The sequence below is a fragment of the Sminthopsis crassicaudata genome, chromosome 2 (assembly GCF_048593235.1).
Source record: "Sminthopsis crassicaudata isolate SCR6 chromosome 2, ASM4859323v1, whole genome shotgun sequence".
Lineage (NCBI taxonomy): Eukaryota > Metazoa > Chordata > Mammalia > Dasyuromorphia > Dasyuridae > Sminthopsis > Sminthopsis crassicaudata.
In genome coordinates, this window is record NC_133618.1 from 139,215,236 (window position 1) to 139,225,481 (window position 10,246).

Below are 10,246 nucleotides of genomic sequence, written 5' to 3' on the forward strand. Positions count from 1 at the left end.
GCTAGTTAGTAGTGCCTGGTGATTTTTATCTAGGAGCTGGTGTTTTGTCTCTTTTGGTTCCTACACATATATATATATATATATATATATTTAATAGGTAGGAAACATTTCACAAATGTCTCAAAAGCAAGTAATGTTGGTCCAGAATAGGATTTCATAATAATTTTTGTGTGATATCTTTTAGTAACCTGGTAAACTTAGAGACCCCTTCTCAGAGGAATGCCTAAAAGACATAGATTATAAGGGAAATCAATTATATTTAAGTAAAGATCTAATTTTTCCTCCTCCAATCGTCTTATCACATTTTGGTAATTTTCATAATAGTCCTTCCAGACCATTGTCAAGCTAAAGCTGTTGGTCTAGAAAGAATATTAAATAGGACTTGAAAATAAGGACTTATGAAAATTATCAAAAAAATCTATCTATCTATCTATCTATCTATCTATCTATCTATATATATATATATTTAATAGGTAGGAAACATTTCACACACACACACTCACACACACAATCTAGAAGAGCTGCAATCCACTCACACAGCCTTGCTACATGAAAGTAATAAAGCAGAAATAAATGAAAGATAAAGGCACACAATATCTCTATTCTGTTCTAAACTCTCTTAAATGGACATGAGATCTCCTTGAGCCCTCACCTTCAGATCCCACAAGGCAGGGTAGGCAGGGGAAATGTTTTACTTTAGATAATATTTTGTCCCTCTTGGTCACCTGGGCTATCAGCAGCAGCAGTTGTGGACCAGCTGCCAGCCAGGAGTTTTGGGAGTAGCGCCTTCACTGGTCCTGCTCCCAGCTCAGTCTATACCATCATTATGTGGAGACGTAATTACTTTGGAGTGGGGTCCAGTCATTCCTGCCAAATGCCACCCAGCTGCTAATTAAATTAGCCAAGCACCCCAAGGAAAAGATGGGTGTGTGCCTCCTAAATCAAATTACCACCACTGCAACCATCTCCATTCAGAACCTAATGGAGATATCCAAAAGAAATGAACCCTACAGCTGCAGCCATCATTCTAGGAAGCAATCCCTGTAGAGATGAAGCCTACAGATGCACATCTTTGGAACATCTCACAAAGAAAATAATTTTCACTGGCAAAGGGATCAGCATCAGTGAAGTGACATTAACAAAAAGGGATTAATTTCCGTTTTGCCACTGCACCCTAAAGATCATAGGACTTTTCCATCTTAATTGAATCTGAAACTTTCTATATGTGTTATCTCCCTTAATAGACTGTGAGTTTCTGGAGAATACGGATTGTCTTACTTTCTATGTTTATCTCTAGTTCTTAGTACAGTGATTTGTACATGTTAAGTGTATCATTCATTCATTTATTCATTCATCTAGCTACCTAGAGCACAGTAATTTAGAATCAGTGACTTAAGAAGAGACTACAGGAAATAGCCATATTGATAGCAGCAAGAAGTAAAATACTGTATTGAGGGAGTAAAGAATAGAGGCATCAAAAGTGAATGCAATTATACAAGATCCAGAGATGGCCTTTCGTATAACTTCAGACAACCCTATAGGTCTTAGGCTTTAATGGATTTGCTACTTTTTATTTAAACAGTATATACATTTTCAAACTTTTTAAAGAGGACCTAAGTAGTGTTTAGCATGCTAGTGAATGCACATTCTATTTAAGTTATAATTACTGACCTTGATCAATTGAGTACTTTGAAACTTAATAACGTACTCAGAATCATCAGGAATTGATATATACATTGATTAGGATCTATGAAGATAATACATTGTCAGTCATATTTCAGGTATTCAGAATGCATGAAATGTACATATTTTACTCAAATATAACTAATATTTATAATTATGTATGTGGAATTGTTAAATGGAATGGGCCTCATTATTCAGCAAAGGTAAAATTAGTTTTGGCAAAGTCTTTTTCAGGAGAGGAATGCATGCAATATATTCAATATGGCACCTTGCACATGATAGACAAATGTTTCATGAACAAAAGAATGTACTTTAAAAGAGCTCTTCACTCAAAAGCCTTTACCAAAAATAACAACTACATCTGTTAACAAAAAATTCATTTCTGTAGAATATGACTCCTTGAAGTCACCAAATCAATGAGGAATTATTGCACTGTCTCTAAAAGCATGTGTCCTCACCAACACTCTCCTGTCTTATAGTCATAACAAGTTAGAAACTCAAACACAGAAAAGTTCTGCATTCATTTGCTTGTTAGTATTACTCTATCCCTTTGTGAACACGCACAGTTTGTATTAATAGGTTTCTGAGTCACCTTCTTGTGGAAGTGGAAAGAAAGATCTTAGAGGACTTGAGTTCTGATCTGATTTCTTTCTTTACTGTCTGTCTGATCTTGGCTTGGATTGCCTTATCTGTAAACTTCCAGGCCTAAATCTTATAATCTTCCTGAGTTGATGCTCAAACATACTTAAAGTTCATGTAAATCAATCTAATATTTTTTTTTTTTAATTTCATTTTGGTCTGATAAAGAAAGCTAGTGTAGCATCTTTATTGTAGAGTTACTATGCAAGCCAGCACTGTTCTTACTTAGGTTTTGTGATAGATTTAAATGTCTAGTTCACTGAAGTCACAGGAAACATGTTTAAAGCTCAACCTCATTTATTCTCTAGAACACTAAGACAATTGGACAGCTCCTGAGCAGCATGTGGTAAGCATCAGGAAAAGGAATGGTAACTAGGGGGTTATCACTGTAAGCAGTCTATTCTTAAGAGACCCATGTTTGAGCATTTTGAAATCCCTGAGTTGCTTCCCCACCCACCCACCTCATTTGATATTTCAATTGCAGCCCCCACATGATCCCACACGGTGCCTAACAGATTACTCCAAATTCTTTTATTTGTGACATCTGAATGTGTTTGCTGACATTAATGAGCTCAGAAGAGTATTAGTGTCGCTATTTGGGATGTACGTGAATGGCTCTGGCTGAATGCCGTTTGTTCCAGTGTGGAATCTGATGTTCTGTGTGTGTTTGTGTGTGGAAAAGACGGAAGAGTAGCAGGGGTGGGACTACTTTCCCCCCCTTGCAGCCCGTGACGTGAGCCATGCCTGGAACAATCAGACTCGCTGCAAACAGGCTGGTTGAAGATGCTAGGGGAGGCAGACTGGTGCATCTTAAGCAAACGCTGATTGCTACATTCTGGGGCTGCACAGGCACACGCACTACAGCTTTCCTCCAGCTTTATCTCCCTGCAGAGGTTTGGGAAGTGCCTTTTAATTTCAGTCCTTTAAGCCCCCTCCCCACTTGACCTTGGAAATGATTGGAGTTAACAGTGTTCAGAGTACCAGCAAGGTGCGGGTGAGAACCAGTGGTTCAGTGAAATACTCCAGAGAGGACTCCATCCGGAGGCAGTCCCACCGGTCCAAGTCTATGAAAATTTCGAACTCCTCTGAGTTTTCTACTAAGGAAACTAAGGTGAGAGAGAGAGAGAGAGAGAGAGAGAGAGAGAGAGAGAGAGAGAGAGAGAGAGAGAGAGAGAGAGAGAGAGAGAGAGATACTCTAAAACCTTCCTGTTGGTTTTGCAGACAGAGGAAAAATATTTTTTTTTTAAAGAATACCTTTTTGCTAATTGTTCATATGGAATGACAGGCTTGGGGAATTAGCAAGGTATGGTAAAATTGCTTTGGATAATTCTCTGAAGTTGGGAGAGAGCTAGAGGCTGAGGAAAGGAGCAGGAATCAAGAGAAAGGGGTGGCTACTACATTCAGTTTTAGAGAGAGCTTATTTGCTGGGGATATTAATGCAACAGTCCTCAACCAGGAGATGATTAGGAGTGATTGTTAGTTGACATTTTAATCTAAGGTTTTATCTCATGAAGGGCTGCATTGAGAGTACTGTATTTTCAGATCATTTAGAACAGAATAGAGATATTGTGTGCCTTTATCTTTCATTTATTTCTGCTTTATTACTTTCATGTAGCAAGGCTATGTGAGTGGATTGCAGCTCTTCTAGATTGTGTATGTGAGTGTGTGTGTGTGTGTGTGTGTGTGTGTGTGTGTGTGTGTGTGTGTGTGAATGTATGTAGTTATCAGCCAGAGAATTATTACTAAAAGCTTTTTATTATCATTTTTTTCTATATGTAGAAGGACTGCTGTGTTATCATTTAGCATGTATTTATTGCAATTGCCATCAGGTTGTCTGTGCCACGAGTATATTATTTCTGTTGTTCATACAAAGAGTGTGATTACACAGAGAAATGGGCATTTACTCCATGCAACATATTCTCGAGACGCATCCCACCACCATCTGTGTGAACAGGGTGCTCAGAAACACTCCTACTCCACAGGTTTTAAAAATGGAATGATAAGACTTATGGTCTCCTAGAACTACAAAGCCAGAGATGTAGTGATCACAATGGAATGTAGCTTCCTGGGATGAAGGGGCTTGATGAGGGTGATGTTGGAAGGACAAGAACCACCTTCAAGGTGAGGTGTTCCAAGGAAGCTCAAATATTGCATACCTGTCTCATGTGTCTAGATTCACAAGCCCCATCTGTATACCAGGACACACACACACACACACACACACACACACACACACACTCTCTCTCTCTCTCTCTCTCTCTCTCTCTCTCTCTCTCTCTCTCTCTCTCTCTCTTTAGACTACATCCCTTCAATGACATGTAGACAGTGTACAAGTTTAGTTATCAAAGAAACAAGTGCCAAGGAAGGTTTGTGTCTCTGTGTGCATGTGAATATAGGAGGATATATTATTGGTTGCAGATGACTTACTCCTTCTGTTTTCTTCCTCCCCTTTAGACAATGACACCTGTATTATGGCCAAGATTAATGGCCACATGTGGCCCTGAGCCTCATTTGCTCATTTTGGTGAATACCACAGATATCCCTTATGACATGGCTATGTCTGTCTTTCTATTGAAACTGTGTTAGGCGACTTCTAGGGGTGCTGTGCCTGCTCTCTCCCACCGTAATGTGAATTGGGGAAGGCAGCAAGGGTGGTACCACTGTAGGGGGAGCAGGAAACAGGCAATTTTAAAGATGCTCATTAATGCTGAGATGTTGGAGATTTGTTTTATTCTTTCCTGAAGGCAGTGCTTTCCCAGTGTTTCATTTTCCCTCTTCTGTAATTCTTAAATGCAAAGCAATGATTTAACTTGTGTTTGGAATTTGCAGAGGGTGTGCCCCATGTTCTGTTCCTGCAGAGATGCGCACATGGAATAATTTAATTATTATCTGCTTCCCCATCCCCCTGCCACCTTGTAAAGTACAATGGACCTTCGTGTGGTATGGGGTCTATAAAACAGAAGTCCAAACTCTTGGTTTTCAGATCATTGCTATTAACAAGTGAACAAGACTAGAGGGTGATTCTTTAGGCTGATAGCATATTCCACATGATGTGAATTATATCTCTTTTTCTAGGCAAAAGAGGTTGGAGGGTCTGCTATCATGAGTTCCTATTTCAAAAACAAATCACAAACCATGTTTTTAATACTACAATTGATTCTCCGGATAAAAGAGGATCTGGAAAAAATACTATTGCCTTCATATAGGAAATGACAGATTAGTCAAAATCTTGCTCTGGCTAATTTTATTCTAAAATTTCAAAGGAACTGTATTACTCTAAAAGCATGTCCATTCTCACTTATTTATTTATACTAAGACATGCAAATATTTTAAATTCTGATTCACAGGATTACAAATTTAAATCTAGAAAAAATCTTAGATTTTTCTAGTCTGAGTCTTTTGTTATAGATGAAGAAACTAAGGCTCAGAGTGAGTTTGTGACCTACCTAAGGTCACAGAAAGCAGCAGTAAATGGCATGTTTTTGAATTTGAACTCAGGTTTACTGGTTGGAAGTTTAGCATTCTTTCCCAGCATTTTATGACATTAAGATATTTATTGGCATCCAAAAGGTCAGTTAAGAATTTGATCTTGCTAATCTTGTAAATTAATTACATATTTAATTTTGTCTAATCCTGTACTCTTCTATAGTAATGCTTTACAATGATTAGAGAGTCCTTAGTTATCTTCTTAACTCATTTTGTGTCCCTGGCTATTTAATTTCATCTCTCCAGGCCTCAGTCTGACTCTATAGAATTGTCTGAGCATAGTATTTAGAAGAAGCTTAGTGCATTTGATAAATATAAAACTTTCATCTTTGGAGTTTTGTATTCAGATATTCTTACTGAAAATATTATGTGTAGTTTTCTTTCTTTCTTTCTTTTTTTGGTTCTCATAAATAATAACTAGTCATCATTTCCTAACTTTAAAAAATTGCTGTGTAAATTCAAAATTCTTAAAAAACTTTAATTGAAACAAAATAAAATTCACATTTGGTGTGCTTAACAATTTTCTTTTCTTGAGAACATTGCAAAAGCTTAGCAATGCATTTCTCTGCATTTTAAATGAAATACCTGAAGAGCCTGGCTTGATCTGATGATTTTTAAACAATAGGAAACTTGAAATTTCACATTATCAAAGACCTTCTGACTTAATAAGTTAGCCTTTTAAAAATTCAGTAACTTCACCTTAATTTGACTTAATGTTTAATCTTCCACATGGAATTTATCTTTAAGTATTTTAAAATCTTTTTTTTTTTTTTTTTTTAATAGAAGCCATCACTTTCCCTTGGTTTTCCTTTGAAATTGGTCATCTATAATTCTAAAGCACAAAGTGGTCAATAGTGTACATATTTAAATATTTTGGAAAGATGCTAATATTGATAAGAAAGAAAAGCAGACAATTAAAAAGATTTATTGTGACTTTTAGCTTGTTAATGCTGTTGATCCAACAATTGATCAGCATGCTTTTGGCCATGAGGTGGCAGTGTAGACCATCAGGTGTATGTACAGCCTCCTTCCACTGACTTTAATTAAACACAGGAAGCTATTCCTTAAAGAGTAAAATTCTAGAATTTGATATTGTACAAGCACAAAGAGCTATTAGGAAACTCTTCATTTCATTCCGAAATGTAATTTTAGGATGTGAAAGGACTTCATTTATTTTCTACTTCACACCCTGCATTTTCTGAGAGATTTACAGAAGAAAATGGTGTTCCTGTGATCATAGATCAAATTAATGTTATACCTGGGACTAGAACCTCTGACTCCTTCCTGTTCAGTACTCTTTCCATTATAGCAGTTGTCTTTTTTATTGGTCTACTTTATTTGTTTTATGGAACTTGTTGAGGGGAGCAGTTTAATTCCAAGTCAAATGAGAAACACAAGAAATTAACTTAATTCCCAGAAAAGTGAAGTCAATGAGCACTTATTAAGCACTTACTAAGTGCCAGTTATTGTGCTAAGCATGGGAAATCAAAAGGAAGGAAGGAAGGGAGGGAGGGAGGGAGGAAGGCAGGAAGGCAGGAAGGAAGGCAGGAAGGCAGGAAGGAAGGCAGGAAGGAAGGAAGGAAGGCAGGCAGGCAGGAAGGAAGGAAGGAAGGAAGGAAGGAAGGAAGGAAGGCAGGCAGGCAGGAAGGAAGGAAGGAAGGAAGGAAGGAAAAAAATTCCACTCTTTGCCCCTGAGGAGCTTCCAGTCTAATGGAGTGGGGGAGGGGAGGGGAAGACATCTGCTAAGCAACTATGAACAAATAGGATGTATGGGATAAATTGGAGATAATCTCAGAGGAAAGGCATTAGTCTGGAGGTGTGGGAGAGTATTCTTGCAAAAGATGGGACTTCAGCTGAGATGTGAAGTAATTCATAGAAGCCAGAAGGCAGAGATGATGAGCAACAGTAAGTAAAAAGCATTTCACAAGGAAAGCACAAGTAAAATTCATGATGAATGAGAAACTTTTTAGTCTTGATAGAGAGGCTTACATTTCTATTATTGTGAAGACAAAGGACTCTTTCTTTTCTTTTCTTTTTTATTTTAAGTCTTCATGATGCTTTATATATAGCAGAACGTTTGTAAAAACAAACAAACCTCACCATGTATTACTTTAAAGATTGTAAACACAAATGACTCTTATTTGAACCTCATATCATTCCTTTTCTGTAGCATAAAGATTATTATGCTCATTTTATAGAAGAGAAAATGTAGTAAGGCTGAATGAAGCAGGTTAAGCAATTGCTCAAAGTTACCAAACTTAAGGAAGAGAAAGATTTCAATTTAGGATTTCCATATTCCAAAATCTCTCCCCAATGCCATGCTTCCTCCCAAAAGTGCAGTGGACAATGGGGGTCATAAAACATCAGTTGCAATTGAGCCTCTGAATGACAAAAATGGTAAAAAGCAAATGAGATGTGGGGTTGAGCTCAGTTCTAGGTTTGATGATGCTATTAAGTATTCTTACCTGGGACCCATCACTTAATCCCTTTAGATCTCTGTTCCTTAACTCTACAAATACTTGAAGTTGTTGGACTCGGAGATTTCTAAGGACTCAGAATTTTTGCTCAGTGGATCTGAGATTTGAATTCCTAAGATAAAATTTTAAAAACAGTAGAGGTTCTACATGGTGAAGGTATTAAAGATCTGGGGGCAGAAGGCAGAGAAGTTACGTATTCTCCTTTTTGGTTTTCAGTAAACATTCATTAATGAGAAGATGCGAAAGGCAAACTTGTCATGACAGAAGCCGTATGGCAATTGCTGCAAGACCTGGCAATAGCAGGACCTAATTTTATTTTGGAAAAAACTGCTGTAATGATGTAGGGTGCTTAATATGAAAGGCCCTCTCAACTCTTTTCTTTCTAGTTTTTCTAGGTTACTGGCCATATTTCCCCTATTATTGTTAGGTGAATGTTAAATCATTTCTCCTACTGGGAGTCAAATCTATAAACAAAGGCAACCCACAAGAAGTCACTACAATGCCTGCAGTTATGGTGGGTGGTTTTCAGGTTTTTGTAAGTCTAGGACTTCATCATCTCTCATGTTTTATAGAGGAAAAATACAGGGGGACAGAATGGGTAATGCCTATGTATTTTCTATATGCATGAAACTTTATCTCTAAATGGGTTTGCAAATATTTAGATTTGTAATATATAGAGACTGATTTCATGACTACAGTTAAAAATAGTCTGCAATATTCCTTTTTGTTTATTTTTAACTTGAAAATAAGCCAGAACAAGTCTGTTCTAAGCTTAGTAAACACTAGTGGAGGGGCCCTTATTAGCTAGGAAAAACAAAAGTTATAATAGTTAGTGATTGTTAATAGAAGAATAGCTATTATACTCTGGTAGATCTGGATAATAAGACACTCTCCATGTGAAAAAGAGATAGTTAGAATGCATTGGATTTGTAAGGTCCTAGATTTAGAGCTGGAAAAGACCCATTACCTTCATTTTACAGATGAGGAAGTTGAGGGATGAGAGAATAGAAATGACTTTTCCAAGATGATACAGGCAAGGCTTTGAATTGATATTTGATCCACCAGATTTCCAAGTTTCACCTTCCTCCCATTACATATATTTGACTTTATAACCTTGTGTCTGCTTTACTCATTTACATAGCTGTAATCTTCTGAATACCTGGGTCTGACTGTTCCATTTCTGTTATAGAACAAAACAAAAAATTTTCATTGTTTCACCATTGCTTGCCATGTAAAATAACAATAATAATAATATTTCCTTACCCTGGCAATCAAGGCTCTTCATAATCTGGTATCAATGTAATTTTTCAGCCCCATCTTTGCATAATGGCCTTTCATGCCCTTTGGAGTCTCACCAAACTGAGCTACTCCTCCCACCTCCATGAATTTATACTAGGTATCCCAGTGCCTAGGTCACTGTTGGAATCCTTTTCTTTAAAGCCCAGCTCATTTATATCTGCTTAAATATCTTCTCTGATTCCCCCTACTTAAAAGTGCTCTCTCCCTTCTAGAACTTTCCCTGCACTTCTTTGTCCTTATCACCTTCCCTTCTGTTTATTTGTGTCCATATCTCATTTTCTATCCTTTTTTCTGCCCCTAGATTACAAGTTTTTTGAGGACAAGGTGATATTTCATCTTCGTAGCTGTAGTGCCTTGTACATTGGGTCATGGTATTATCTTGTATTTCTTCTCAGTAAATGTTTGTTGAATGTAGGATGGAAGGGAAGCAAATAAGAGAATTTTGGCTTGTCATGACATCATCTTGGGTAGCAACTTACTTCACTTGCTCAGACAGTCCTGCCAGAACTTTAACTAATTTCATATATATATGTGTGTGTGTGTGTGTGTGTGTGTGTGTGTGTGTGTGTGTGTGTGTGTGTGTGTGTTAGAATTGCAAATAGTAAAGTAATATATGATTTTTCTCTTGATTTGGTATTTGGACAACTTTAGATTGAATAAGA

At 37.2% G+C, this 10,246-nt stretch overlaps 1 protein-coding gene across 1 annotated transcript in view; it reads left to right on the plus strand.

Annotated features, from left to right (window-relative positions):
* PSD3 (pleckstrin and Sec7 domain containing 3) overlaps positions 1–10,246 on the plus strand; it is a 560,881-nt gene that overhangs the window by 421,081 nt on the left and 129,554 nt on the right.